Source organism: Cibotium barometz, chromosome 28, assembly GCF_041138505.1.
Source record: "Cibotium barometz isolate CiBa-2024 chromosome 28, ASM4113850v1, whole genome shotgun sequence".
NCBI classification, from domain to species: domain Eukaryota; kingdom Viridiplantae; phylum Streptophyta; class Polypodiopsida; order Cyatheales; family Cibotiaceae; genus Cibotium; species Cibotium barometz.
Window position 1 is genome coordinate 40511725 of NC_141073.1, and position 26938 is coordinate 40538662.

General features: G+C 35.5%; 1 long non-coding RNA gene across 8 annotated transcripts in view; it reads right to left on the reverse strand.

Annotated features, from left to right (window-relative positions):
• Window positions 1-22984, reverse strand: part of LOC147622821 (uncharacterized) — an 80768-nt gene extending 57784 nt beyond the window's left edge. Inside the window, exons 1-3 of one of the 8 annotated variants that reach the window (XR_015269530.1) lie at window positions 22189-22984; window positions 17784-17927; window positions 16231-17243 (exon numbers count right to left, since the gene is read on the reverse strand). This is a non-coding gene — a long non-coding RNA (uncharacterized LOC147622821). The other 7 variants (XR_015269529.1, XR_015269532.1, XR_015269534.1 and 4 more) reach the window with 7 other exon arrangements.
• Between the last annotated feature and the right edge of the window lie 3954 nt (window positions 22985-26938).

The window sequence follows — 26938 nt, forward strand, 5'->3', positions numbered from 1 at the left end:
AGTCAGCGTCGCCTACTCCTGAGGGCTTTGGAAGTGATTAAAGTATTAATTGATGAGGTAATCAAGTGCCCAACACACTTAGGTATGTGCAACCAATCAATGCCTTGATTTTTATCAAAAACATGCTCCAAATGCATCTAATTTTGAGTTGCTTTTCTCTGTTTTGTGAGAGCTCAAAAACCAAAATTTTTCACTCATTCAAATGCATGTAAATTGCTCCAACATCACAATAGGGCTTGTACATGGGTTCCCAATACATTCCTCCTTGTCAGATACATGTGTCTTTTGTCAGATTTACATGTATTTGCACCATACATCAGTGCTTCCAAGCTTTAATGAAAAGCTTTCAAAAACCAAAATTTCTCTTTGCTTTGAGTTACTCTAATTTGCTTTGTTTTTGCCTGAATCACCTGCAATTTGCTCAAGGATGTTTAGAATACCTTACCCGATAGACCAAGCTCTCAGATCTGATAGTAATCGGTGTGCTCCAAGCTTCAGAGCTTTAATGACAAGCTTCACAGCTTTTCTTCACAGCTTCTTCTCCCTCTTCTCACTCACTCACTCATAAACCCTAATAGACAGCACAAGGCTCTGATACCATGTTGAAAGAACGGTAGAGGGAAGGAGACACACACACAGGAGCAAACCCTAATGTATATTGCAAACCCTAACCATAGAGAGAAGCCATCTCCCTTCTCACACAATGCATAAAAGCCACACACCTCTAACCCTAGCTAATGTCCACACACTATAACCAGCTGGACACGCGATCATTTATGTCTCACATATTCCTACCTAACATGCCAGCACATAGCATAATAGTAATGAAACTAATCTCCATCAAAATTAGTAGTTGGAAACAAACCCTAAGTGCTAAATCATAAAATTTACCATCTTAATCTCCATCGAAATTAGTAGTTGAAAACAAACCCTAAGTGCTAAATCATAAAATTACCATCTTAATCTCCTTTTTTATGCAACATCCTTAACTTAATTAAAGATTGTTGCACTCTCATAAGCCTTTCTCTTTCTACTTAAGCCAAAATATCAAAATTTTTGATTTTTTTCTTCTTTATAAATCAACCCATTACTCTCTAACAATCTCCTTCACTACTCAATATCAAAAGACAACACCCAAATTAAAAAGTTCTCACGAGAGGACTTCCACACTTGACAAGTTCTTATCAAGTACAAGATGATGTCCAAAGGTTTTTGGCCATTCATCTCCAACACTAAGGTTATTGATCAAACTAAGGCAGAAGATATTGAAGATGATGAGAGGAAACAAGCCATCATCATACTTCATCTTGATGAGTCTCTCATTCACCATGTGGACCAGCTTCCGACTACAAAGGAGAAATGAGATGAGCTTGATAAGGTCTATGGAGCTCGTGGTAAGAGTTCCAAGATCTCACTTAAAATTGATTTTTTCAGCTTGGAACTCAAAGAGGGAGACGGCATTGGATCCTTCATCTCTCACTTGAAGGGCCTTATGGCTCAACTTACATCAGTGAATGCGAGAATAGATGAAGATGATGCAGTGGTTGTTTTACTAAAAGCAGTCAAGAAGGTGTACCCCACCTTAGTCACCACCCTGAAGAGCATACCTAATCCCACCCTTGAAGAAGTCATTCAATCTTGTCTTGATGAAGAAAAGAGACCAAAGGAAGGAGCTGAATCTTTAAATGCAACACCTTCATCGAATATCAAACAAGCTTTGTTACATCAAGTGATCAAAGTAAGATGTGTCCATTGCAAAAAGGTGGATCATTTGACAAATAATTGTTGGATCAAATATCCCAACAAAATGAAATGTAACAAGTGTAAACAAACGGAACATATCACTTCCAAATGTCCTAACAAAGAGTCAAAGACTAACTTTGTGTCAACCTCTAACTCCACTGAGAAATTATATTCAATCTCAATGTAACCACACCTATATTCCTAACCTTGTACGCCTAATGTCATAAAGACATCCTATGTCCAATACCACCTATTCTAATTTTTTCATAGTTGGTATTGAGGGGGAATATTAAGAGACTAAGGTTATGTAAAAGGAAAGGAAAAGGGTGTGTGTTTGAATGGACTTATGATCCACTAGCTCACCTATTTAAAGGTGGAGCTAGAAGGCATTTCATGAGCAAGAAGCTTAGTTGTATTTTGAGCAACTTAATAAGCAAGATATTTTCTTGTATTTTGTGTCTCTCCTCCACATATTTGATCTAGCATGAACTTCACGAAATTCTAACACAAGGTACTCTCACCACATATCTAGATTTGTACTTATGCAGAAATCAAATAAAAACTTAGAAATGGATGAGTAAACATCACTTACAAATGACATTTATAGATACTTGACAAATCGTTACAACTTGTAAGCATAAGCTTTCAATGTGTCCAATACCAAATCTTTCACCAAAGGCTCAAGAAAACACATGAAAGCCAACCATATGAGTCATAACATATCTCCCATGCACCATTATGCATATAATGTGCCATAATCAACTCCACATTCACCCCAATGCAAACAACCTTAGCCATGATAATCCTTTATTGACAAAAGAGTCACCAATTTGATATAGATTCAAGTGCAAACCACCATACGTAAGGTAAACATATATGTGAATTCCATGGCCATGGAAAAACTTACCAAACCCTAAATATTCAAGAAATAAAGCAATGAAACTCTATTAGAATTATTGCTTGCTCAATAAGGATAAAGAATGAACCCAATCTTGTCAATATGATGAAATTTCAAGCTTATGGTAATAGGGATTAATATCTCTGATTTTCTTGATAATAGGAATCAAGAAAAGAACATGAAAATCAACCCATAGATCAATGGAAACTTACCAATGTATCAAAAACCTTAAATATAAAGAGTAATTGAAGATCTTGGAGAGCCATTTCCATCATTGTTAAGCTCCATAAGCAATTGAGTGACAATGTGAACAATATAATCTCCTCTCTATATTTCCATGCAAACTGCAGTCAATTTTATGATTAAGTCGCACAAAAAAATCACCTTCAATAGAGGTTTAAGAGAAACCATAAGAGGCTTTGCTAAGCCTTAAGCCACACAATGGCTAAGCAAACACGTCCTATTTTTCTCCCATAACAATCACTCAATCACGTAGTAAACAACAGTCTAATGAGACACAATTTGCCAAAAGAAACTCCATTAATTGGCTCATTATGAAGCTCATTACCTTCCAAGTCAAAGTCCCGAGATATGGCAAGCTGTAACGAGATACTGAAGCTCCATAATCAAGCATGAAAGAAGAGAAAAGAGAAAAAACGTTTTTAGATTAACACTAATCTTAATTAGTAATTTTTTATTCAATTTTGATCCTGGGATTTGAAATTAGGAGCGACTTCTTCAAAATTTGATTCTCATCAAACCCATGGCCCAAAAGCTTAGGAAATAAATAAAAAAGAGAAAATACAATATATCCATTTTCTTGATCAAGAAAATCAAGAAAATTTAAAAATCCAAGAATATCTTAAATCTTCTTGAAACCAAGATAAAAGTGAATTAAAAAAGAAGCTCTGATACCAATTAAAGTAAGAAACTTTTATATTAGCCTTGAATTAATTGAATTAGTCTTAAATTAACTTAAACTAACAAGATTATCTTAAGTTTAGAGAGAAGAGAATAATTGACTTGTATTATGATAGTTATCAAAAGATATCCCAAATATGATCTATTTGACATATGTAAATAACCTCCTCTTTCACACTATCATAAGTGTTATCAATATACATGATCAATTGATCATGGAACCATTATCCATATGAGACTATTTCACTTTGTTACACTATTCTTTTAATAAACTATTAAAAACTCAAATATAAAGAGTGATTAATCCTTTTTAGTACACTTTTTTCATTCTTTTAAAATAAAAGTTTTACATCTAATTAAAGTAATAAATTTAATTTAATTTAACTCTAAGTTTTTTCTATTAGCTTTGTTATTACACAATAGATACTAACTCATAGTTTCACATAACTTTGTTCTCAACTTAGCACTAATATATTATAATAATTAAAGTTATTTAAAATTGAATAAGAAACCCTTAATAATTAAGATTCAAGAAATGATTTAAAATTTAGTTGAATGAGTACTTTAATGACCTTTGCTATGCTATCATATGCATAATTAATAACACATCGCTAATTTGACTTACATTAATAGTTATGTAATTTAAAGCACACAAAATCCCATTGGATTGTCAATTTCACTTATTCACTAAGATCTTGATCATTATGAAATAAGACTTCTACTTGAGGAATAGTTAACTTAATTAATAAATAATTAATAGTTTACCCTTATAAAATAATATAAAGTTTTTATAAAATTAATAGTTTATACTAATTATATAATTAGTAAACCAAGAGTAAGCACTTGTTAACTTTCTTAATTTTAAAAAATACATAATATATATAAACATGAAAACAATAAAGAGAGTGTACAATGACCTCTTCTATGCAAGGATTTATTACTCACTAATTAATTTTTTAGAGAATAAATGAAGAAAAAGATTAGTAATAGTGTTTCTAATTAACTTGCTAGCTTAGTATTTTGTTATGTGAGTATTCTATTTAATTAATAAATTATTGATATCACATATATGTTGGTTCAAAAAATTTATTTGTTACACTAGTCTTGTAATTGAGCCGTTATAAGTGTATTGGGACACAAAAGTAGACTAACACCTATTTATAAAATTTATACAAATAAAAAGAAAAATCACTTTAGAATTCCATGAACTTTCTTGAGGATGTTAATTTAGTATGTATTCACATCACCTATGAAAAAGCATGTAATATTATTATAATTCTTAAAATAACTCCAAAAATTATAAAAATGTTGTAATAGCCTTATCTTCAAGGACATGTGAAAAAACACACACTAAGACTGTTTTTTCTTTATCCTCCGAGGCCATCCGTATCTAGTTGTACCCACTAAACCCATGCAAGAAGGAGTATATCTCATGCCTAGCTACCGCATCCAACAAGAAATCTATGAATGGTAACTAAAACGAATCCGATATACTAAAGGCATTGAGGTTGTGATAGTCAATGTAGATCCTCAACTTTCCATTCTTCTTCGAGACAATGAGTATTAGTGACAGCCATTCTGCCCTGTCCCACTGGATAGATGAACCCTACCCTTAACAGCTTGTAAATCTCCTCCTTCACTTGTTTGACGCAGTTAAGATTCATTCTATATCTGCTATGCTGGATAAGAGTTGCATCCTCTTTTAAGTTGATCTTGTGTTGATAGAAGCTAGGATTAATCCCCTTCATTTTTGAGTAATTCCAAGTAAACACATTTTTTTAGGACTTAAACAAATCCAAGAGCCTTCCTATGAATTTATGATTGAGTTGGGTACTGATTCTCACTATTTTGCGCTCCTAGTCATCCCCAGGTTATTTTCTTCCAATTCGTCTTCTTGGACTCTGATGTTCTGCTTCCTTAGTTGGGCTTTCTCTTGCTTGAGAGCCATCATGACCTTTTTCTACTCTGCCTAAAGTTCTGCCACACTATCCTGAGTGTCCTCCTCCTCTTCCTTTGCACTTATTCATTTGGTAGTACTTCAAGGTGAGCCACTAGGATCTTTGAATCGTATCTTTGTATAATATTTATATATCCACCTCAAATAGTAATAAGAAATTTTCCTTCATGATTTGCTCTTCTTCATTTTCTATCCCTTCCAGGTAGTTTAGGCCCTCTGCATGCATCATCAATTGACCAGATTCATGTTCTCTTTTCTTGCAATCGAGATGCAGACCTTCTTTTTTCCTCTTCTGATATTATGTTCACTCCTAATCTTGCATCAAGAAACTTGTTTCACTATTTGTCCTCTGTGATGGTCACTTTTGAAACGGATATCACAATCCTAAACTGTTTCCACATTCCTGCATTATGATGCCAGACATCTACACCAGTTTCTCATTTGGTATTATAGCCTGAAGCAACGTTTGCCTATAATTGAAAATTAGATTCAACATTTAGTCTAGTGTGATGTTCAGTTTCATCTTGCTGAGATCCTTCCACAAGTCATATTCCTTCACGGAATTACTACTTTTCTCCTCAATCAGTGGGACATATCGTACCCTTTGTACCTTCTTTCTCTCTTGCTTCCCTTCTCTTTTCCTGTCTTTGCTTTGTTAGTTTTCCTATTTAGATTCCTTCCAGTTTTCCTTCCTTTTCCTTTCTCAAGACGCATCTACTACTTTGGATTGTAAATGACTCCAGTAGGCACTTCAACATCCTTTTTTCTATTTCTCTATCACTCCACACCTGCTTCTTTCTTGCTTCAATTTCTTTGTTTCTCTTGACCAAGTTTTTCCTCTCCAAATTTTCCACAAAATGCTCTCCCAAGGAAAGGTTTTCTTGAATTATCCTCACCTTCTCTTATGCACTTCACTATTTCCTAAACTAACTGCGGAAGACCGACCTAAAACTAACCTCTATCTTTCTACTTCTCTACCTAGCATACTAGTTCCCCTACAGGATTGCCAAAAGTATCGGTGTGTAGTCAAGACTTGACACTTACATGGTTTCAGACCACCTTGTCAGCTTTGGAGGATCAGGGACTAATGCAATTGTGTCCAATGCAATATCCAAATATTAGGAAACAACCACACAGGTAGTAGCCATTCTTCAAGAAGATGTTACAAGTTTGTTACAAAACAAGAAGGCTTGGTTTGTTCCATAATGGTCAATCCAACAATGATCTGGGCTAATTGGTCGCCAAAGGCCAAGGAAGATAAAAAGAAAGGATCCAAGTACGGAAAGTCCTTTAGAGCCAATGAAATTTAAATTTAAATTAAAGACAACAATAAATAAGTTATGAAGTACTAAACGTCCTAGAAAGCCTAGAAAGCATATTCATCCTTATGCTTTGAGGATAGGGGAGGGAGAAACAAATTAATCCATTGTGTAGTAAGATCTAAAGAAATGTATGGTATCCACCATAACCCTATCCCAGCTATTAGCCTTGAGCCCATAGAGATAAGAAAGCAAATGTCTCAATGTGTGTCACTCAAAACATACAATAAAAAGATAGCCATGACTAGCTTGGTTTGAGCTTGGTTTAAGATGATGCTTTTGTTAGATGTTAATCCTTTTTCTCACACACTAGATGTTAATATTAAAGAGATAAAGATTAAAGATGCTTGTTTGGATGGTAGACACTCGTGCAATGTGATGCCTACTTATGTGTATGACAGAATGGATATGAGAGTTAGGATCAAAGTAGTTGATAACCAAATGTCATATTAGAGAGTTCGAAAAAATCATAATTTTCATTTTGCAAGATTAAAAAACAAAAGCATGGCAAACCCTTCTACGCTTTGTCACAACCATCTCATTTAACATATCATTGGAAAGCTCTTGAAGACTAGGTTATAAATCCATATTCTCCAACAACTTTGGATTTGATAAACCAAAAAGTATATTGAGAAGAAAATTTCCAAAGTAATGAAATTTTCTCAAACTCCCCAATACAGTCTTGCCATTAGATTCCTCCAAGAAGTCACTATGGTAAAAGTTCTAGTTATAGTATTTAGTGTAACCACACTTGTGGATTTTCATGTTGTGGACCTAAGGGAGATTAGAAAGAACTATCCATTGATCTTGGGAATGTTGAAATGTGGTTGAGTATGTGAACGCACCCTATGGGTGCAAGATATTGTGGTAAGATAAGAATGCCGCATGTGGTATTATATGGTGTGAATGTTAACAAGAAGAGAAGAAAAGAGTGTGCCACATAGATACACACATGTAAAGTGAGATAAGGACTATCTATATTATAAGCCTCATTGCATGGTTCATTAGGAAAATGCAATAGAGATCTTGCATTGTGTACAATCTCTCTCTAGTCATGGAATTTTTAGTGTGATATAACTCACCTAATCTTATGCTTAATCTTGTGTCTATCACCACCCATGATCAATCCCATATTAGGATTCTTAACATAGTATCAAAGCTTGGGTGGACTCTTGGTGATGCTGAATATTCATGTATAGTTTTCTTCATTATGTGTTTATTTGATTAAGCATTTCATTATATATTAGCATTTTAATTAAGAAAAAAATTATGCACACTAATATTCTCATTTATATTTACATTTGTGAGGATTTGAGAGACTTTCATTGGAAGAAGGAGACTAGAAGCTACCAATTGAAGATTGCATCAAGGAAGATGTAATGCAACCACCATCGTCAAGATTGAAGAGAAGATTTACATCATGGAGAATACAAAATGGAGTTATCATTAAGGAGAAGCTACCACGGAGATTTGTGAAGGTATTTTGGTGATTTTGCCTCTAATTTGGTGTTTGAGCATGGAAGAATACTCGTTTTTATTAAGGGTTGCTATGTGGTAGGACTTTGATCCCTAAGGCTCTTGCAAATAGTGAGAGCACGTGAGGTGCATGCTTGTTCATGTGAAAACAAGCAATTACGGGCTACTTAAAGTCCAAGTGGATCTGATTGTGCTCAATGATTTTCTCATGAAAGATGAGCTGGTTGTGTAGTTTTGTTTGAGAGAACATGTGAAGAAGCACCCTTGGAATTTGTTGTACATGTCAATATGAGGAACATGCAAGTTGAATAGTGCTTCAATAGGAAGCACTATGTTGCTGCAAAATGTTTGTTGTTTTTTTATACTCATAAAGGACTGGGCATAGGTGAATGCTTCATGGAAGGAAGCATAATGGAGTGTACAGAATGAGTGGATGTTAGAAGCTTGGATAGCAAGCTTATGGAAAGAGAGAGGACTCTCTCTAATAACTTATGGTGATGAAGGTCAAAGTGGCCTTAAGAGACTTGACACAAAGACTACTGGAGATTGACTCTCAACTAACGAGAAGATCAAGAAGAGATGCTTTGACACTTCATTGTGTGACCTCAATGTTGCCATATATATAGACAGTGATGTGTGTGAACACACTTAGGACCGCCGAGGCACTTTTTCCCTCTTTAAGAGGTTTTTTTCCCCGGCTTGTATATACGCCCATCCTTCTAGGGCTAACTTATCTTTGTACATTGACACAATCTAATACACTTTGTGTTGTGTGCATTCTTGCTTCTTCTTCTCCAAGCTTTGTGTGCTTTCCTGCAACCCTAATTCCAACAATTGGTATCAGAGCAGGCATCGGCTCCCAGGGCTACACCGCCAGTACCCTCCGACTCACGTTCTCTGATTGAGGTGAGCTTTCACGAGCGCTTGCAGGTCCCTATACTCTGCAAATAAACCCGTAGGGCTTCGCATTCTCAAAAATTGCATCTGAGGTCGTTTCGGACTCTGTTTTTACATTTCAAGTTCTGCACAGGTGTTTTTGTCATTTTTTGCAGAAATTTGGACAGTGCAATTTTTTGCAAAACAGGCATACGTATTCTATTGTGGACCGCGCTACATAGCACGAGTTGTTTTCTGTTTAGTCTTTGCTTCATTACAGGCAACTTTTACATTAGTTTCAGTCAATGGCCATGGCTGATAACAGCAATGATGTATTTCGCATGTTGTCTGCTGAAGACAAACTGGATGGAGACAGCAACTACCTACTTTGGACATACATGATGCAGCATGTTTTGGTTGCAAAAGGAGTATGGAACATTGTGCAGGGTATGGATGTACGTCCAGGTTCTGTGGATATAGGATCTGTTGAGGATGTTGCAGGTTCTAGCAGCTCTACTGTTGCTGTTGTTTTACCCACTGCTGAACAAGCTCGTTGGGATGGTAAAGATGCGCAGGCTCATGCCTTGATTGCACTTTCTGTCAAACGTAACATCACCCCACATATTCGTTCAGCTAAAACAACAAAACAAGATTGGGATATTCTAGCTGGTTTGTATGCAGGTCATAACGAGGCAAAAATCGCTTACCTGCGTAAAGAGCTAGAATTGAAGATTATGCAAGAAGATAAAATGAATGTTTTTCTTGCTGAGATTAAAGATCTCAAAGAACAGTTGATTTCTGCAGGTGAGATTATTCTTGATCATTCTCTTGTGCAGACTGTTCTTGATGCTTTACCTGAGACATATCAGACTTTTGCTTCCACGTGGAGACTTCTTAACGAGGACGGACCTGATGCTGTCAAGTATGATACTTTAGTCAACAAGCTCTTGCAACAAGAAACGTAGTCCAGGCAAAACAGGACTAGACAGCGTGCAGTTGATCAAGCATTTATTACTTCCCAGCAACAGAGAAGAAGTGGTAAGACAGCCCCTCCCACTGTCTTTTCTCCTATTAGTAGGTCTGCGACTTCTCCTTCCACAGGTAGCAACAATAAGTCTGAGAAGGCTCTTGATAAAGACAAGAAAAAGACCAGGTGCAACTATTGTAAGGCAAATGATCATGTCATTAAGAATTGCCCTAAGCTAAAGACTAAAGAGGCAAAGAAGAAAGAGTCAAATGCAACCACAATAGCGGATGCTTCTACAAATGCAAATTCTGCAAATGTTGTGCAGGATACAGAATGGACGTTTAGCGTGTATTGTCAGTATGACCCATCTGTACATGATGCATGTTTGGCAGTTTCTGTTGACTCGTGTATAGTATTTTGACAGTGGTGCTACAAAGCACATTACCTCGCATCGTGATATGTTCACTTCTCTTGAGGCTATCCCTAATGAGAATACTGTCACATGTGTCAATAATGCTTCTTACCCAATGAAGGGCATTGGTAAAATTATGCTTACTGCTGCAAATGACAACGTTTTCACACTTTCAGATGCTTTGTATATACCAGAGATAAAGAAGAATCTATTGTCTGTCTCTGCGCTTGCTAGACTTGGACTTGTAGTCAAATTTATGGATGACAGATGTACTGTTCATAATTTGACTTCTGGTGATACGATTATTGTTTCTGACACCTTGTTTCGTGGACTGTATAAGCTCAATTCTTATGACAAGTGTGTGAAAGATTCAGCAAATGCAATTTCTGATGAAAAGACAGTTTCAGATGCAAAACTATGGCATGCTCGTTTTGGTCATTTAAACTTTGCTAGTTTGCTGCGTTTGCAGAAATTTGATATGGTTGCTTCATTGCTCCCTCTTGAGGCACCATTGAAACATGTTTGTAAAGGCTGCATTTTGGACAAAATACAACATTCTGCGTTTCCAAAGAATGGTTCTGTGCGGGTCACTCGCAAATTACAACTTGTACATAGTGATGTATGTGGACCTATGCAAACTCCGTCATTTAGTAAACACTTGTACTTTGTGACTTTCATTGATGATTACTCAAGGCATGCATGAGTATATCCACTGAAGACAAAGTCCGAAGTGTTTTTGTACTTCAAACAGTTTTTGCTTATGATTGAAAATGTATCCAATTGTAATATGGACACCCTCCGTTCTGATCGAGAAGGAGAGTACTTGTCTAAAGAGTTTGATGCATTTTTGGCTAGTCATGGGATAAAACACCAATGTACAGTGCCATATACCCCTCAGCAAAATGGTGTTGCTGAGAGGAAGAACAGGTCACTTATAAAGATGGCACGATGTATGGTCAAGAGCCAAGCTTTGCCACATGCGTTTTGGCTTGAGGCTGTCATGTGTACTGCATATGTACTCAACAAGTGTCCCACTAAGGCCTTGCAGTCTATTACTCCATACGAAGCTTGGCATGGCAAGAAGCCTTCTATTAGTCACTTGCGTGTCTTTGGTTGCTTAGCCTATGCTTTAGTGCCTATACAACACCGCAAAAAATTGGATGATAAGACTGTCAAATGCATTTTTGTTGGTTACAGTGCTGAAAGTAAAGGTTACAAATTGTATCATCCATAATCAAAGCATATCTTGATTAGTCGAGATGTTTTTGTGAAAGATGCTGTGCAACCCTTGTTATCATGAACCAAAGAGGTGTGAGCTCACGGGATGTATTTGATACGTTGTTGCCTCTCTTTATAAGTGAAAATTTAAATGTAAGTCAGGTAATGAGGTAAATATTCAACCTATGCAAATTTCAAACGACATCATAGATCAGCCTATTTCTGATGCAGATTTGCAGGATGTAATTCATGAGGATAGGACTGAAAATAAGCAGGCTAGAGGTATGCCTAAATGACTGGTGCAAACCTTGCGTGATAATAAGATTGATGCACCTATGACTAATCATACTCGTTCAGATTTTCAGCATGCCTCTTATACATCAGATTGTTATGCTTTGGTTGTGTCTAGTATGTGTGAAGAGGAAGAACCTCTTTCATTTGATGAGGCACAAAATTCAAAAAATTGATTGACTGCAATGCAAAGTAAATATGATGCTATAATGAAGAATGGTACATGATCTTTGTGCGATTTACCTATTGGTAAAAAAGCCATTGGATGTAAGTGAATTTTTAAATTGAAACAAAAGCCAGATGACAATGTTGATCGCTATAAGGCTAGACTTGTTGCAAAAGATTATGCTCAAAAAAAAAGACATTGATTTTGATGAGACCTTTGCTCCCACTTGTCATATGACTACCATTCGTAGCATTTGTGCATTGGCAACTCATAATGATTGGAATGTACATCAGCTGGACATAAAGACTGCGTTCTTGAATGGAGATTTGCATGAGGTGTATGTATCGCAGCCTCGTGATTTTGTTCAAAGAGGACAGGAAAACAAAGTATACAAGTTGAAAAAGGCTTTATATAGTTTAAAGCAAGCTCCACGAGCTTGGTATGAAAAGATACATGCATATTTGACTGTACATGGGTTTCAGAATAGTCCAACAGAAAGCACGTGGATGGTGTACATCTAAGCATTGCTCTCTATGTCGATGACATGCTGTTCACAGGACCAAATGAAAGTCATATTGCTGATTTTAAGGCTGATTTGAATACCTCTTTTGAGATGTCAGATTTGAGACATTTACAGATACAATTTAAGCAGTGTGATGGAGGTATTGCTTTGTATCAGACAAAGTATATTGAAACATTGTTGCAGAGATTTGACCTTAAAGACTGCAAGCCTATTGTTACTCCAATGGAGACAGGTTTGAAGTTAAGTCTTCATGATGCTGGAGATCACTTTGATGTTACTCTATCAGACAGCTGTTGGTTGCCTCATTTATGTATGCATTACGAGACCGGACATTCAGTTTACAGTCTCACAAGTGAGCAGGTTTATGCATAGCCCAGGGTCTCAACATTGAAAGACAGTTAAATGCATCTTTCACTACTTGAGTGACACCATACATCTTGGGTTGTTTTATCCTAAGGGAAGATCGTTGCCATCAGATTTACATGCTTTTTCGGACTCAAATTGAGCTGGTTGCTATGACACAAGAGTGTCCACAAGTGATTTTTGTTTCATGCTCGGTAACTCATGCATATCTTGGTTTAGCAAGAAACAACCTACTGTGGCCACTTCTAGTTGTGAAGCTGAGTACAAGATAGCTTTCACAGCTACGGTTGAGTGTGGCTCAAACGACTTATGACTGACTTGGATGTTGGACAGGAGTCTGCCACCTCTATCTTCACTGACAGTCAGAGCACATTGACAGTTACGAGAAACCCAGTTTTTCATGCTCGCACAAAACATATTGAAGTGCATTATCACTATGTCAGGGAGAGACTCTCAGCAGGAGAGATCAGCTTGACCTATGTGCCAACACAAGATAACCTCGTCGATCTTTCCACAGACGCTTCCTCGTGCGAAGTTTGAAGCTTTCCACAAAGCTTTGGACTTGCGTCTTTTTGTGAATTGATCTACTTCGAACATGACACTCCCCTATACATGAGTGCCAGCTCTCGTTCACACCATCTCTCAAGAAAAATTTATTATCATATATATAGACAGTGATGTGTGAACACTTAAGACCGCCGAAATACTTTTTTCCTCTTCAGAAGATTTTTTCTCCCGGCTTGTATATACGCCCATCTTTCTAGAGCTAACTTATCTTTATACATTGACACAATCTAATACACTTTGTGTTGTGTGCATTCTTGCTTCTTCTCCAAGCTTTGTGTACTTTCCTGCAACCCTAATTCCAACACTCAAGTGACAAGTTTATCAATACAAGTTTGTAAAAACAAGAAACTCGAAAAGAACCATGGACATGAAAAATCAACCGTTGAATAAAAATAGATAAAAGCTAAAGTTTACAAGCTTGGAGACAAATGCAACACCACGCAAATGTGAGCATGAAATAATGGATAAATATCAATTTTATGAAAGCCATGGATTTTGACCACATTTAAGAGGTACCATTCCCTTACTCGCATCATAAAAAAGACTATTTTCTCACCCACATTTTATAAGAGTCCCCTGCCCGGACCCATGGGTGTAAGAAACAATTTGTAAATTTGGTGTACATTGAGTTGTGCATGCATAGGTGTCGCACTTCATGGAACAAGTGAGCTAAAAATAGACTTCAGATTTAGGTTGGATAGACACATGCACACTTGTTGAACACTCCAATTTGCATTGAGCGAGAAACTATATTAGGAACTTTGAAAAAATCCCACTACTTTAAGAATTTTCTTTTCAATCTTTTTGGTGCATCTTAAACATACCAATTTCAAAATTTTTGGAGTGTGAATGTAAAACATACTATTCAAAAGCTTTTCAACGATATGTCATATGAGGAGATTTGGATAAAAATCTTCAATAGGTTCACGGTGCTCTCATTTTTTAATCTTACAAAATGAAAATTAAAATTTTTTCAAACTCCTTAGTATGGTCTTGGGTATTGAGTTTGGTAATGCTAAATTATTGAGGACGAGAGATGAGTTGATCAAATTGATTGGAGAGATTATATGCACACACCCAAGTTTACATTGAGAAAAAGGATATTGAGATATATAATGTAAAATGAATGGGTTATTTAGTTGAGTATGTGAACGCATCTTAGGAATGCAAGATATTATGGTAAGATAAGAATACCACATGTGATTATATGGTATGAGTATTGACCAAAAGAGTGCCACATAGATGCAAACATGTAGAGTGAGATAAGAGCTATCTATATTAAAATCCTCATTGTATGGTTCATTGGAGAGATGCAATAGAGATCTTCTGATCTTGTGTTGAGTGCAATCTCTCTCTAATCGTGTAGTTTTTAGTGTGGTATAATCCACCTTAATCTTATGCTTAATCTTGTGTCTATCACCATGATCAATCCCATATTAAGATTGTTAACAAGAAAAACCATGGATACGGATGATTGATACGATAAGTTATTGAAAAGCAAGACATACGTTCTTAGAATATTCTTAAATAAAAATTCTAGAGAAACTAGGAGCTATACAATTTATAAAAAAATCCATGACTTTCAATGAGTAGAAAGATTTTGAGAGCCTATCAAAGGAGAGTAACTTTAGTCAGTATAAAATATCAAAGTCATCAAGAAGATGTAAATTTATCTTCATGTTCACAAATAAATTTCATACTCAATAAATATTTAACCAACGAAGTGTTAAATTGAGGAGATAAGAGAATGTGACAACAAATAGCAATCATACTAAATAAGCAATGTACAACCAAGAAGCATTGTTTCTATTTACTAAATCAGATAAGATACATTAATGATAAATTTTAACTCTAATTTAAAGAGACTAATCTCCAAAATCTTATTCTAATAAGAAGAAGCTCAATTAGCTCATATATTACAATCACTACACTATTGTGAGTGCTAGACTAGACTATACACACACTCAATAGGTGAACTTTATTCACTCTTATTCACTACCAATAGCTGCATATAAGACATTCTTTTATAATTATCAAAGTAACTCATCGTTAATAGTAAGCAAACAAGTCATGATTACAAATTTATCTTTGTATTCTTACACTCGATGTAATCAAGTAGCTCTGACCAAAAAATTAACTTCTTATCAACAACTAAATTGTACCGATTAGACAAAACTACCTCCAAACAAGACGACATGTAATTTCTCTTTTGATGTAAGAATTGCTTTCCATCAAACAAACGACACATTTTCAAGACTTTACAAACCTTATAAATGATGTGAATCTTACATCTTTTAACACCTTCCCTCAAGATTAGCAACAAGTCTAAATCTTTGTTTAGACAACTAACACTGTAGGTCAGAAGCTAACCTCAACAGACTGATTCGATCAATTGATTTAGAAAGCTGACTCTGATAGACTCCGTAGATCAGAAGCTAAATCCAACAACTTTTTTAGTCAATTGATTTAGTTAGTCGACTCCAATAACTGATTCAATCGATTGATTCACACAACTAACTTGGACCTACAAAATTAAAAAATAAAAATTTTAAAACATATTTATTTTATCGAAGACTATTGAGTCTTTCCTTACTCCAAGCATAGACCAACTGTGGAGCCTTCCATTAATCTTCAAACAACTTTCCTTAAGGAAAGCTCCATAATATCAAAGCCTAATCTTTACTCAAAAAAGAGCTCTTTGTCCAAGGCTTTAATGAAGATGTCTATAACATGTTCTTTGATATTGTAATGCTGCAACACTATGTCACCTAAGTATACCTTCCCTCTAATGAAATGTTTTGACTTTAATATGTTTGGTCCTTTGATGCATTATTAGATTATTGACTAAGACTTCAAGTGATATATTCTCATAAAGAATAAGAGTAGGACCATCAACTCCATAAAGACAAACCCAGTTCTTACAAACATCTTTTCAATCATATAGCATTACAAGCAAAGGTGATTAAAGCTTTGTATTCAACCTCCGTATAAAAAAGGTGGATTATATTCTACTTCTTAAAATACTATGAAATGGCACCTAAAACAAGAAAGATTGCATTGCCACTAATGCTTCTTCTATCCATCAGACAAGCTGCATAGTCAGTATCACTAAATCCGTGCAGACCTAGAATGTCACTTGCATATAAGATATCCTAATATTGAGTACCTTTCAAGTACCTGAGCACTCTTTTGGCTACAATCCAATGAGATAATTTGAAAAATATAATGTAGCTATCCAATAACTTTTATTTCAAACTCATCTGAGAGTTTGGATTTGAGAGTTGCAACCATGGCCTCATTGCTTCTTATCAAAATCAAATCATCAACATACAAAAGAACAAGACTAATGTTCTTCCTTTTCACCATGTGGTTGAGTATAATCTACATTACTCTTTTGAAAACATTGAGCTTTGAGATGCTCATCAATTCTGTCATACTTGGCTCTTTCTTTCAGACCATCCAATCTCTTCTGCATCTTGCAAACGAGATGCTCCATTCGTGCTGACATACCTTGTTAGCTACTTGCATGTAGACGTCTTCCTCAAGCTGACCATTGAGGAAAGGATTATTGACATTCATTTACCACAATTTTCATTTATGAACAGACTATAAAGAAACGACTAATCCGATGAAATTCATCTTGGCTACTACTGATGCAAAGACCTCTACATAATTAACCCTCGATTTTTTATCAAAGTCTTTAACCACAGGTCTTTCTTTGTACCTATCTATCCGCCCTTCCTTTTTGTACTTCAATTTGTAAATCAATTTTCAACCTATGGCTTTATTGTTAGGTAAAATCTTATATAGATTCAAAGTGTGATTCTTGCTTTATACATGTCTATCTCTCCTTGTAGATCCATTTATAGCCTATAGCTTTCTTATTAAGTGAAAGCTCACAGATCCCAAGTGTGATTCTTATAAAATGCAATCATCTCTTCGTCCATTGATCTATCTATTCTTTCTTCTCACATGCATCCTCATAGAAGACAAGTTCATCATGCTACATCAATGATATTAAGAGAAAATTTGATTTGTTCAAAGTCTTAATTGTTACCTTTATGATATATTAACCTTTGAGGCTACCTTTTGTCTCTTGTAGACCTCCTGAGACAACTTCTTGGTGAGCATCATCTTCTTCCTTCAATTCTTTAATAAAGTCTTCCAAAGGTGCTATCTCTCCTTCAAGGATAGTTGATGAAAAAGGAGTGTCTACATCTAATGGATGAGCTGAGGTTCAACAAGCAGTCTCATCAAAGGTCACATCCCTTGACATAAATGTTTCATCAAATACCCTAAATATATCGATCATCAATTCACTTCCTTGATAAAGTCCTTCGGTCTTTATTACTCAACTAATTTGACTAAATGCTTAAGTTTGATTACCTCACTTTCTCTCTCCTAATTTAATTGCACTAAGATTCTCTCTAGATTTAGATTGAGATCTACTCCATAATCTTTGATCCTTGTTTTAGACTTAAAGAGTCCTCTTAAAACTAATTTCAAAAGAAATACATAACTTAAAAATTTAACATTTTAATTAAAATCCTATTCTAGAGAGATACAAGGCTTTTAGAGAAACTCTCTCAAGAGTTATTCCAAGATTCAACCATTATTTGACACTCCGAGAGAGTAACTACTACTATCTAGTTTGTCCTCTTAGAATAAAACCTCAAATATATCGATTGTATTTCCAACCATAATGTTAAAATCTATATGCAACCAATGGCAAGCATATCAAGAAAACTAAAGATATTCTGACATTTTAAAAAAATGTATGAAACTAAAGCAATCATGTCTTTGCATATGAAGTCTCTGATTGGAAGGTGTTGATATAACATAAGATTCAAGATACAAAGAAGATGGATCTTAGAATCCTCTAGCTAGAAAAGCTGAAATGGACTCCCTAAAAGCAAGAGAAGACATGGAGAACTTAGGAGAAATAGTACACTTGATAGAGACAATACATTTGAAACTATTAAATTTGTCTATTACTTAATTATTTCTATCTTTCTTTCTTAGTCCACAATTAGCCACAATTGTGTAGTCCATTAGATGACTGTTCTTATTATGGAGACAAATACTCAGTTTCAAATCTTGCTAAACATAGATGTACAATATACTAAACAACCTATTAACATATACATAAATTCATACTTGTTGACTTATATTTTTTAACAACTTATTAACATATGAAAAAAAATATAAGTTAACTTCTTTTTCTCAACCTACCACAAAGTGACCATTTCATTAGATCAAGCATTGTCTATATTTAGATGTTTTATTTATTTTTACCATGAAAATGAACATACAAGATCACATGAATGATCTATACATATATAGAGAAGTAAGAAAACTTCTTTAAATTGGACTAGTAGACAATGCCCTTATTCCATTTTATATTTCACCTATAATGCTTAAAAGACTTTTCGAAAAGCCAAATAAATAAAAAAATTACATTGAAACTATACATAAACTCTCATAGACGTAATGAATAAGGGATTATAAATAAGCCATATAAATAAGAAGTTTTACTTTGGACTTATATAAACCCTTATACATTACGCAAAATACATAAGAGTTGTAAATAATTCTTTTGCATGACCTGATGTATAAGTACTTTTCTATCTTAGTACCTATAATAAATTGATTATATATAGTTTAAATGATGATTTCAATAAGGACGACTATTAATTTTAGACGATGATGAAAGAAAATATAAACCCTTATACATTACACAAAATACATAAGAGTTGTAAATAATTCTTTTGCATGACCTAATGTATAAGTACTTTTCTATCTTAGTACCTATAATAAATTGATTATATATAGTTTAAATGATGATTTCAATAAGGACGACTATTAATTTTAGACGATGATGAAAGAAAATATTCTTTCTAGTGGTTGGGCTTATACCTTTCATCTTTTTTTGAAAATATTCCTTTTATTCATTAAAAAAATGTTCGATTAGAAAAAAAATCTACACCATAAGCCTTCAAATTTGACCCAATAGATCATTATGTCTTTGCCTTTGCACTATCTTTTAAAAAGTATAATTCAAATTTTATGTTCCCATTTGCTTTATTTTTTTTATTTTTATATAAATTATAATTCAAATTCAAAGAATTAAAAAAAAACCTTCCAAATTAATTTTTCAAATTTACACTATGCTAAGTGCCAATATTTTCACGACCGACATATTGATACTTTTTTTACATAATATAACTCTTATATGTTGTTAATATTATAAGCACTAAAGCTAGCTCATCACTAATAATGCTAGTCCTAGTTCCAAGTATTCTCCTTCCTCTTTCTCAGTTTTACTATCCAATGAAGAGATTTTGTATCCTCTTTTGTCTCATCTTGAATATTTAGGAGAGTAAGTCCTTGATTGAAAGACCCTTGGTCAAGATTCTTCCAATTTGATTAACCTCCCTTAATATACATAATCCTAAAAGATAAAGGTTTTACACTATATTCTCTTTGAACTACTATCTTATGTTTAGAATTTACTAGAGTATAAATTTACTTGAGCTAAGACTATTTTTACAAAAGTACTTAAAAGCCACAAAACTAATTTTTTCTAAGAAGAATAAAATTATGTTCTCCTGACTGGATCTAGTGGATAGACTTTGCTACTAGAAAAAAATAAACCATCTTGAATGCCACTCTTACTCCATGCAAAAAACTCCACTCTTACTCCATGCAAGAAACTATGGGATTTATATTTGCTCAATAAAGTGAACATAACATTTTGAATCTAAAAAATGGATCATCCTTTTTTTTAAGATTATATATAACAATAAATATAATCCAAATTATTATAATCAAATGGTATGGTGTTTGACTTTAAAGCAATAGAGATAAAATAATGACAAGAACTATAAGATATATTTTTAAGCATAAGAAAAGTTGAAAGTGTTGGCTACATTGATTATTCTTTTAATTACAAAAGATAAGGTACATTGTCTTACTAACATGTAATATGTATGGAATTAAAGATGCTAATGATACTTTCTACAAGACCTTGAAAACATCAAGATAGATGTAATATATGATAGTAAAAAGGTAATGAAACTTTCTACAACATCTTGAAACCATTAGGATGGATGTAGTGTATGATGCTAAAAATATAAAGTAATTTCTATATTGTTAAGTGTTTTCACGTTCTTATCCTTTAATTTAATAGAATATTCATTGCGTCCCATCCCATAGATATACAAAATAGAAGAATTTTACTCATCTTAAAAACATTAGAATAGATGTAATACATAATGCTGAAAAGATAAAGCATTTAAATTATTGTGAAAAAAAGTTGCATTCTTATCCTTTAAACGTTTTTATAGTATATTATTCATTGCATCCCATTCTATAAATGTAGAGAATTTTCATTTCAAGTTAAAGAGAAACTTCACGATTAGAGGATCGAATGACTTTTTTATAGTACATTCACTATTCCAAAGTAGATGTAGAAAATTTTCACTTTAAGTTAAAGATGGCCTTCATAGCTGGAGGATGAAAGAACTTTATATATATAAACGAGGGGTTTAGCCAACCACCGTTGTACATGCTAAAATATTATTCTTTCATTTTTCCATCATTGTTGTTCTTTCTTTCATCTCTTCCTATGTACAATTCACCAACCTCCCAATAACATAAATCACATTAGTCCTCTCACTCAACTCTTCCCATATACGTATTTTTCATTGACCTCCTTTACATATTGCATACTTTTTATTGACCTCCTACACATAACCCATCATTATCGATCTTATTTGACTTGCCACATAATGCATCATTATCAATCTTATTTTACATTGACCATGTGTAATTATAACTCTGATAAAAGTTAACTCTTTTTACAAATTATATGTTTATTATTCTTTCCTTTTATTTTCAATTGTATAAATTCAATCTTTATTTAAAATTCATGTCTTGTATGAGGTTTTGAAAGGATTTCATATATCATATTAGATTATTACTTTTAACAATGTTATCAAATGCCAATGCTCTTTGTAAAAGCTTGTAAGTATCTCAAATAAGTCTTTTCATATCCCGCCATTGTCCAATTTATAAGCAATAATATAATCTTCACAACTTTAATGAAAACAATTTACTATAAATACTTCTTCAATGAAAAATATACGAAAGTTCTTCATTACCAGTGCTCACAAAAAATCGCCCTGTAGTGTATTTTTATCAAGGCACTTGACCTATCATATTTTTTTTCAATTTTGAATCTATAAGAATTTCTGTCATCATAAAAAAAATATGTGGTTTTATTTTTGTTTTCCTCTTTCTAAATTGAGAGATCTTTCTAAATTGAGAGATGATTTTGTTTTCGAAGAGTGAAGGCATTATCTGTGGTTTTATTTTTGTTTTCCTCTTTCTAAATTGAGAGATGATTTTTTTTCAAAGAGTAGAGGCTAAAGTCAAAAGGAAGAGAGAAAAAAAAAAGACGAAGCTGCAAAAGAAGAGAAGGTGAGAGGACCTGGAGTTTGCGAAACCGGTGGCGAGACTCGCGAGCGTCTGAGCAGACGGAGAACCAGCTTGATGAGGAAGGTGGGCTGCGTGCTGGTGGTTCTGAATGCTTCGAATGGCGATCCTCGTCAACGTGCTGGAGGTCTTCGACTACTGCAGTCTTCTTCCCCAGCACGCTCCAGCTGCAGCTTCAGCAGCTTGGGAGGCCGGCCGCGCTCCACCTTGCTGGGCGACGCCCTCTTCGACGAGGAGCATGGACAATAGCAGGGAGACGGGCCAGCTGCTCATGCTGGAGCATTTCGAAAATGAAATCGCATAACGTAGCTCAGCGTCAACGACCGAGCGAGCTCGCCCTTCAAAGTCTAATAAGACAAAGGCTATGCAAACCCGAGAGGATAAGGTTGCCATAGCTGTAACGCGCAAGCCCGTCTCTTATGATGGCGACTAGCTGGCCTGCGACACGAGACGTGACCGCACTTCCCCGTTTTCCAAGTTTGGCCCTTGGAGACCCCCGAACGCCAGAATGTCGAATTGTGCACACTCTTTCTGCACACCACTGCCTGCAGCATGCCTGACCTGGACGGCTTGAAAACTGTGTCTGGCCCAAATTGGCTCGAAATTCATGTCGCCGTAGAATGATCAGCCCGCCCACGCCATCCAGCACAAGTTCAACCAATGCGGCCCGAGTGCACACGAGGTGAGACAGCTGTGTATAGGTGTGTCCTTCTGTGTGTGTGTGTGTTGTGTACTATCACCATGTGTGAGAGAGAGAGGTGAAATGACTATACAAGAGAGAGAGAGAGAGTACTGTGTATGATCAGCCCGCCCACGCCATACAGCACAAGTTCAACCAATGCGGCCGGAGTGGACACGAGGTGAGACGGCTGTGTATAGGTGTGTCCTTCTGTGTGTGTGTGTTGTGTACTATCACCATGCGTGAGAGAGAGAGCGGCATGGGGTGAAATGACTATACAAGAGAGAGAGAGAGAGAGAGCACTGTGTACATACTACGGTCACCAGTGTGTCTGACTGGCAGGCTTGATTGTGAGGGGTAGGTATGTAAAATTCACATGACCGGTTATACCATAATAATATTATTGTCTTTCATGTGACACTTGCAAAATAAAAGTACCCTTCAAAAAATGTTAGTATACCAAATTCTTTTTTTTAAACCCATATATATATTTTTAAATACCAAAAAACAATTACATCTCAAATCCTAGCTTGAAACCTCATTCAACAAGTTACATATGAGAGTCTACCTCTCATCTTCAAATGCAAAAGAGGAATTTTCTCATGAAATCTGAAATCCCAACTGAATACATGCTTCAATCAGGACCTCAGATGTGCATCCTTTAGGTGACTGCCTCTCCAAGCCATCCGCCCCTTTTTTTTACCACACTTTAACCACTGGTCTAGTGTCAAATGTGTTTTCAATAAATGCCACAAAAGTGTGGTCCACTTGTTTAACTTTCTTATACCATCTTTTGGTCCTTGGACCAAACTTCACTCATCTACTCCTTGATTTAAGCTCTAAAGCTACCTGAATACACATCAAAAAAATAGTTAGGCTCAACCTAGTATGCCTGAAAGTATCCCCTTCCAAATAGAAAATCAAGAGATGGTTGCCTGCAATGTCTGAATCATTTGTATCATCCCATCTTTATTCAATTTATTAACTAGATATATAGACCAACACATATGTACACATTTATAAATCAATCCTGCAGCATCCAACCCTGTATCCACTGCTTTTTGGAATAGAATACAATTTTTGGTAGTCCATATTTCCCAAAGACAAAAGAATCTAACCATGTTAAAGATAAAATCTACATTCTCCTTCCCTAGCAACCAGTCCCCCCAATAACCTTGCACACTAGGACACCTATGTACCCATCTACAAATTCTGGACCTAGTGCTTCTGATAGCAGGGCAGTCCCAAGAAAGCATGGTTTCCATCTTCTAGAGTTGTTTTGCATCAGGGGCAACACCTATTAGTAAAGTTCCTCTACACCAATTTTCTCCCTAAGGGAAGAGCACCCATACATATTCTCTAAAGAAATACTTAAGACTTGGTAGGAATTTCCAATTTCCAGATGCTCTTCCATCTCATCCTCCCAGTATTAGGCCCCTAGTTTGTCCTCCAAATCCTGTAGCAATAGGTCACATTCTCCTCGATCCTTCTTAGTTCCCTATATAGCTCCTCAGTAGACCCCCATGCCTAGTTTAGCCCCATTATACCAAACCCAATCTTTTACCTAGCAAGATTCATCATATGTAATGGAATACCAACATTTTTTAACCTCTTTCAACACAACCCTAACCACTTGTCTCTCCCTAAAATTCAAATTGAACTCCTCATCAAGTTTGTGAGCATCCTTCCACCCTAGCAAAGCCCTATCCCAATAGTTAGCTAGTTCTTAAAATATTTATCATTCAGATTTTAGTAGTTATGAGGTCCTACAAGGCCAAGGGAGGATTAAATTTATGTGACCACTAGATTCCTAAGCAAAGTAAGAAATTCCGTGAGACTCTAGTGCACCCCTCCAAAAGCATCAACCCCAAAGCCTCTTTCCAACTACTACACAACATTCTTCCCAAAGATGACCGTGTAACCTTCATTGGGGCAAAAAAGAATATGTTATCTTTCCATCCTAGGTTATGCCATGTTCCTTCAAAGCATACACAAGCACCTTCAATTAGTTCGCTCTACATTTTTGTCCATACCTCCTCCTGATGAAGACATCTAGGAAACAACAGTGCCATCGTGGCCTTAGTGTGAGAGGGAAGATACAATATACCAATACCCCCCTCTTCCTTAGTGTGAGAGGGAAGATACAATATACCAATACACCCCTCTTCCTTAGGAAGAGACAACCTATCCCATGCCAGCCAAGCTAAGGCCTTCTTATTATTGGAAGTGCTATTCCTCCATAGGAATTCTCTTGTGGGTTTAATTTTTTTATGCCACTAACCTTTGCCAAACTCTGCCATAGGGCATAGAACACAATGTAAGCATTCATCACTGTGTTGCATAAGGACACTGTATCATGAAATGGGACTTTGATGCCTTCCCATTTCTTCAATTTCAAATAGAACATGTCCAAAGCCCAAATCTATAAGTTGTTTGTTAGTCACATCCACACCAAAAGGAACCCCTGCGTGTCTAATTATCTAACCTCTTTTGATAACCTCACAAAACTATCTCCCCAAATCAAAATCATTATCCTCAGTCAAGCTTATAGTTTTAAACTTATATATATTGCATTTAAACCCAGATGCATCAAGAAACTGAATAATACCTAAAGCCTCACATTGTCAACTTGAAAGAACAGGAGAGAGACATTAACAAAACATTGAATTACCAACTGCTCCCCATTACCCAACTTCAATCCAGTTCTTCTCCCTTTAATAGTGGCATGTTCCAATGTTGTAATCAGGGGGTGGGAAGCTATAGCAAAGAGCAGGGGAGCAAGAGGGAACCTTTGTCTAACCGACGTGTTCACATCGAATCCCCTAACCACTCTGCCATTCAAAAGCAATTTAGAGTGATTGCAATTTAGAGTGACCTCCAAATGTAAATGTATAAATGCAAGTAGCCATCCTCATGCCAAAACCCTGTTTTTCCAATACCCTAGCCATAATGGACTAGTGTATTCTGTCATAGGCTTTCTCCAAATCCAATTGTATAAGGATACATTTCTGGTTAGTCCTCAAAGCCAGATCTCTGCCCCACATTGCAACATAGATATTATCATATATAGATCTACCCTTATTAATAAAGCCATATTGTCTCTTAGAGATGATGTCCTACAAAACAGGGGTAATCCTAATAGCCATGATTTTGGCCAAGACCTTGTAGATGACAATTAGCAGAGTAATGGGTCTCTAATAATTGAACCTTTCACAAGAAGCTTGCTTAGGGATAAGCTTTATCAGCTTGCTTAGGGATAAGCTTTATCAGCCCCTCCCTTGGGTCTTTGTCCACGTTACCTGCCTTGAAAGCTTCTTTGCATATTTTACCAATCACATCCTTTAAAGAGGGCCAAAAGGCTATAAAAAATTCAACTGATAACCCATCCCACCCTCATGATTTTTCCTTTCCCAATTTATTAAGGACATCCCAACATTCATCCTCCTCTATGTCCCTTTCTAGAGATTTGGCCTTGTTAGGATCATCTATTTTTTTACTAACTTATTCACCCAGCTTATTCTCAGCTTGATACCTTTTGGCTGACCAATCCTCTTTTAAACTAAGAGTAGCTCCCAAGAATTTCACCCACTTCTCACAGCAATCAAATTTATGCCCTCAATCATTTACCCATTCTCATCCAATATTCTTGCCATCACCTCCTTAGAGCCCTTACTCTCAGTTGACTTAAATAAGTACCTATCAGGATTCATCTAGTTGTTGAACATTTTCCATTTATATCTATTGTCCCCTCTCTTTGAGCAATTCTTATCTTCACTCTTTAGCCCTCCTTGGCATTTAATATACCAAAAGATCTCATCTTCGGACAACTTCCCAGTATGTCTTACATATACTTTGGTGAACCCCCTGGGTACAGCTCCTATTCTCCATGTTGTCGATTCGAATCAACCCTTTGTGGTAGAGACGGATGCTAGTAATGATGCAGTAGGAGCAATCCTGTCTTACAAGGGAGGAAACCTATTGCATGTGAAAGTAAAAAGTTGGACAGAGCTTAACAAAATCATTCAGCTTATGAAAGAGAGTTATATGCTATAATCCATGCCTTAAA